At 46.5% G+C, this 5,855-nt stretch overlaps 1 non-coding gene across 1 annotated transcript; it reads left to right on the top strand.

The window, feature by feature from the left end:
• Positions 1–1,936: 1,936 nt before the first annotated feature.
• Positions 1,937–2,043, top strand: LOC115065474. The gene has a single exon (XR_003845252.1). It is a non-coding gene; the product is annotated as a U6 spliceosomal RNA (small nuclear RNA).
• Positions 2,044–5,855: the final 3,812 nt, after the last annotated feature.

Genomic DNA, 5,855 nt, shown 5'->3' with positions numbered 1-5,855 from the left:
AGCGGGTAAGAGCACCCGACTGCTCTTCCGAAGGTCTGGAGTTCAAATCCCAGCAACCACATGGTGGCTCACAACCATCCGTAACAAGATCTGACGCCCGCTTCTGGAGTGTCTGAGGACAACTACAGTGTACTTACATATAATAAATAAATAAATCTTTAAAAAAAAAAAAAAAAAGAGAGAGAAGCCTGCACATATCTTCATTTGAATAAAGTAGGTTGAGGCTGCTCTGGTGTTTGGGCTGGCTTGGCAGAGTGGGGGTTAATTGCTGTTTTCTGAACAAATGGGTCTCACCTGCCTCCCAGTGGCCCCCCCTCAGGGTAGTCGCCTCTGGGGTGGACATGAGACTTACATAGAGCCAGTCAATGGGAGTCTCTGAGGCTATACATTCTAGAAATTTCTAACCTGACCACCGTGAAACTGTGAAGATGGGGTACCCAGCAATCCAGTCAGGATTGACTGTGCTCCCCTTTTCTGGGCATAGAGGAACCAACTGCCTGGGTTTTCCTACAGTGTCCAAACTTGAGCTCCACTTCCTTGGGTCCCAGGAAAACGGGGAGCATTATCGACTTTGCACGGGAGAATGGCTGCTTTGCTTGCATCTCAGGGTAAGATGTGAGTTGCGGGAGGCATGAAGAGAAACGAGAGGTGTTGAGGGAGCGCAAGGCATCCAAGGGCTGGCACTCCTTCCCTCACGCTTTGCTTCCTGGATGTCCCACAGAGTGCTCACCTTCCTCCCCTGAGACAGGATCTGACCTCCAAACCCACTGTGTAACTGAGGATGACCTTGAACCCCTCATCTACAGGCCTCTATCTCCCAAATGCTGGGATCACAGGTGTGCGGCCTCACAGCCAGTTTATGCAGTGTTGGGGATTGAACCCAGGGCTGCGTGCATGCTAGACGAGCACTCTACCCTCCGACCTGGGCTCTGGGGCTGTAAGACGGATCAGTGTGCACTGGTTATGATGCGTTAGCTTGGTTAGGACAGGCTTGCTCAGCACGTCTAGAGCATGAAGGGTGGATGCCTGCTTTAGCCCTAGGGATCTCTATGGTTACAGCCACTCTGGGCTACTTCCACTGCAGAGGAGCCCCTAATTCCCTAAAAGGAAGCACACAGGGTACATAGAGATAGATACAATGACCACTGCAAAGATATTCAAGGCCAAATGCTTAGGCAAAAAAACAAAAAAATAAAAAAAACAAAAAAAACCTTTTAATTTATGATTTATTTATTTATTTATGTGCTTTGGTGTTTTGCCTACATGTATGTTTGCGTGAGGGTTGTCAGATCCCCTGGAACTGCAATTATAGACAGTTGTGAGCTGCCATGTGGGTGCTGGGAATTGAGTCCAGGTCCTCTGGAAGAGTAGCCAGTGTTCTCAACTGCTGAGCCATCTCTCCAGCCCCAAGCCTTGGGAATTCATACCGTATAAGCTCTGCTCTGTAAATAAGCAAGCTAGAAGTCACACGTGGGAATGACACCTCCTGCTATCTTTAAACTATCAAAGGGCAGGCATAAAGATGGCTTGCTTTGGTTTTCAGGAAGGGATTAAAAACAACTGCAGCTTTTATTAGCATGATTTAAACGCTCATAATAACATCCGCGGCTTTGAGCTGCCCACTGTGCTTCATCATAAACATAAAGCCCAGGGTAGATCAGTGTGGTTACACAGGGTGGTTTTCTGTTCTTCTGGAAATGAATTGATGTCTCTGCCTGTTTCCACCCGAGCACTGTGTTTTCAATGCTGTCCTTAAACAACCAACTTATTTTTCACCGCAGATTTCCTGGTATGTGTTTTATGACCTTATAGCCCTTTGGTCAACAGTTCAGAACCAAGCAAGGCAGAACAACAGTAGATCCCCTGGAAATGGAGCAGAGAGCCACTGTATGGGTGCTAGCAATCAAATTTGGATCCTCTTTAAGAGCATCAAGTGGTGCTTGCTTTGGCAGCACATATACTAAAATTGGAACCATACCGAGAAGATTAGCATGGCCCCTGTGCAAGGATGACATGCAAATTCGTGAAGCGTTCCATATTTTTTTTTTAAAGATTTATTTATTTATTATATATGTAAGTACACTGTAGCTGTCTTCAGACACTCCAGAAGAGGGAGTCAGCTCTTGTTAAGGATGGTTGTGAGCCACCATGTGGTTGCTGGGATTTGAACTCTGCACCTTTGGAAGAGCAGTTGGGTGCTCTTACCCACTGAGCCATCTCACCAGCCCCTGTGTTCCATATTTTTAAGTGGATGCTCACAGTCATCTATTGGATGGAACACCGGGCACCCAATGGAGGAGCTAGAGAAAGTACCCAAGGAGCTGGAGGGGTCTGCAACCCTATAGGTGGAACAACAATATGAACTAACCAGTACCCTCAGAGCTTGTGTCTCTAGCTGCATATGTAGCAGAAGATGGCCTAGTCAGCCATCATTGGGAAGAGAGGCCCCTATGGTCTTGTAAACTTTATATGCCCCAGTACAGGGGAATGCCAGAGCCAAGAAGTGGGAGTGGGTGGGTAGGGAGCAGAGAGGGGGTATAGGGGACTTTCCGGATAGCATTTGAAATGTAAATGAAGTAAATACCTAATAAAAAGTTGGGAAAAAAAGAACATTAAATACCCATTGAGATTAAAGAAGAAGAAGAAGAAGAAGAAGAAGAAGAAGAAGAAGAAGAAGAAGAAGAGCATCAAGTGTCCTTAATGGCTGAGCTCTCTCTAGCTCCTTGATAATATTAATTGAGGCAAGGAGATCCACTGTGGGTGGAACCATTCCCTAGACAGGGTATCCTGAACTGTATAAGAGAAGGAAGCAAGCTGAGTATGGGCATGCTTGCATTTACTACTCTTCTGACTACAGATCTGTGGGCTGGTTTCCTCAAACTTCTGCAGCTATAATGGACGATAGCCTGGAACCATGAGCTAAAGTTGAACCTTCTCTCTCCCAAGTTGTTTTTGTTGTTGTTGTTGTTGTTGTTTTGGTATTTCGAGACAGGGTTTCTCTGTGTAACCCTGGCTGTCCTGGAACTCACTCTGTAGACCAGGCTGGCCTCAAACTCCGAAATCTGCCTGCCTCTGTCTCCCAAGTGCTGGGATTAAAAGACGTGCGCCACCATGCCTGGCTCCCAAGTTGTTTTTAATCAGGGTGTTTTTTATTCTATCTCAAGACACATAGCTGAACAAATAGAAAGTAGGTTTTCAAAGACGTAATGGCTTTGTAGGTTGTTTACCTCTGGCCTGAAGTCAAGGAAGACAAGATTGATCATTAGATCTTAATCTCAGGAATACTTTCTTGCATAGCTGTTTCTTGAAGCTATGGTCCATGGAGCACCCATTCCTACCTGCCTCTCGAGGGGCAGGCACACTTTCCACTCTGGGAGATGCTGGCACAGAAGCAGACCAATGGTACCACCCACCTCCCTGGTTCAGCATCCAGTCACCCCAGCTGGAGACCCCAGAAGAGGAAGCACCTGCTCGCTCGCCCTGACTTGAAGTTACAGATCGCTTGCAGTCCAAAATGAGTCACTGAGGCACCGTGGAACGGATTTCACTCATCCCCCAGGAATGGATTCTTGGAAGGCTCCAGAGTGACTAGCTTCAAGTGTTCTGTCTCAGGCACAGGGCATTTCATCCCTCTCCGTGTCTGCAGTCACTTCCCCTCTGGATACTTCCTGTTTCTGGGAGCAGGCAGCCTGCCAGGCAGGGCTCAGCCTCAGAGCAGACGGGCGGAGACATCCTTCCTCTTATTTCTAGTACTGAATCCCATCTTCCTTCCCTGTCAGAGATATTTATCGCAGCTCTCCGCCCTTCCAAGGTCCCTGCACCCACCGTGGGAGAGCACAGAGGAACATATTTTCATCTGCAACTCTGACCTTTGGCAGGTGCTTAGCAACCACTATTGATCACTGGCTTCTTGGGCACAGGTAATCAGGAAAAGATCTAGGGCCAGGGTCCATTCATTCACTGACTTAATAAATATTTGTTAAATGCCTACTACGTTCCGGGCCCTGTTCAAGATGCTGAGCTATGGCAGTAAACAAAACCTAGATACCAATGTCCTCATAGCAACTATGTCCCACTGGGAAGGACAATTGGGAATCTAAACAGACATGTAAAACATTATAGCATGCAAAATAGTGATAAATGCCAAGTAGAGAGGACAAAGCTGGGGAAGCAAATATGAATTCTGGGTATGAGAGAAGGATAAATTATTAAATGGGGTGGCCAGGGAAGCTTTTGCTGCAAAGGGAATTTTGAGCAAACATTTGGAGAGGAGGAGAGAGGGAATTGGGGTGGGGGGGAGGCCAAGAGTCTTCTGGAAAAGGGGAAGAGTGCATGCAAAGGTCCTGAGGTTGGGAATGTTCACGCGTAGACGGGTCGGCTGATAAGAGAAAGGATAGGGAGCTGAGTAGAGTGTGTGAGGAGGGGGACGATGCAGGAATTAAAACCGGAGAGCCTTCTCTATGGTAGCGTGGACTTTGGTTTTTACTCTACACTGCACGGGAAGAGAAATCACTGGCTTTTAATTGAGATGTCCTTAAAGGGATTCTTGGAGAGCTGGAGTGACAGCTACCCAAAGAAGGTGAGGACAGGATGTGGAATCAGAGAGACCCCCTTAGGAGGGAACTCTAGTAGTCCAGGGAGAGATTGGTGGCTTGGGCCAGTGGTGGCGGCAGTGAAAGTGATAGGCAGATTAGAGAGGTCATAGGACCTGCTGGTAGGCTCAGATGTAAGGTGTGTGAAAACACATGGAGACAGAGGTAACACTTGGGAGGCTGAGGCAGAAGGATCACATGTTTGAAGCTATTCTAAACTACATACCCAGACCAGTTTGGATTACATAGTGAGACCCTGTCAATAAATAAGGGTAAGTGAGCTGGCTTAGTGGGTAAAGTGCTTGCTGCCAAATCTGAGGACCTGAATTTGATCCCTAGACCCCATATGGTGAAACGAGAGAACCAATTCCCCAAAGTTGTCTTCTGACCTCTACGTTTACAACATGGTACATACACACTCTTCCCCTCCCCCCAATTTCTTTTTTTTTCTTTTTTTCTTTTTTTTTTGTTGTTTTGTTTTCTTTTTTCTTTCTTTTTGTTCTTTTGTTTTGTTTTGTTTTGTTCTTCTTGTTTTTTTCTTGTTTTTTTTTGTTTCTCTATTCTCTCCCCCCAATTTATAAAAAACAAAAACCACCATCAACAAATAAAATAATATAAAAATAGAAAGAGGGCTGGTGAGATGGCTCAGTGGGTAAGAGCACCCGACTGCTCTTCCGAAGGTCCGGAGTTCAAATCCCAGCAACCACATGGTGGCTCACAGCCATCCATAACAAGATCTGATGCCCTCTTCTGGAGTGTCTGAAGACAGCTACAGTGTACTTACATATAATAAATAAAAAAAAAAAATAGAAATGGAGCTCAATAGTAAAGCATTTGCCTACCATGTATGAGTCCCTGGCTCATACCCTACTACCACAAACAATAAGAACACTGCAAACCAGTGGTCACCTTTCCATCTCTAGAACAAAATACATGAGGTTGGGGCCTGGGGATGCAGCTCAGTGGGTTAGCCAAGCACACACAGAGTCCTAGGTTCGATCCCTGCCACCGCATAAGTTAGGTGTGGTGGTGCACACGTGGAGTCCCAGGACTTGAGAAGGAGAGGCAGGAGGATCAGAAATTACAGGTCAACTTCAGCTACATTATGAATCTGAGACCACCCTGGACTGACGACGTGAAAACCAAAAAGGAAGCCAGAAGGTCAGTCAAGGAAAACCACCCGTTAGATCAGGCGAGACTGTGGAATGAACTGCAGCTCTGCATCTTGGGAAGCCCTTTAAGTCACTCAAGCAGGAGTGAGGG

This window comes from Mus pahari, chromosome 14 (assembly GCF_900095145.1).
Source record: "Mus pahari chromosome 14, PAHARI_EIJ_v1.1, whole genome shotgun sequence".
Lineage (NCBI taxonomy): Eukaryota > Metazoa > Chordata > Mammalia > Rodentia > Muridae > Mus > Mus pahari.
The sequence above is the reverse complement of the archived record's forward strand: the minus strand, read 5'-3'. Positions and strand labels throughout refer to the sequence as shown.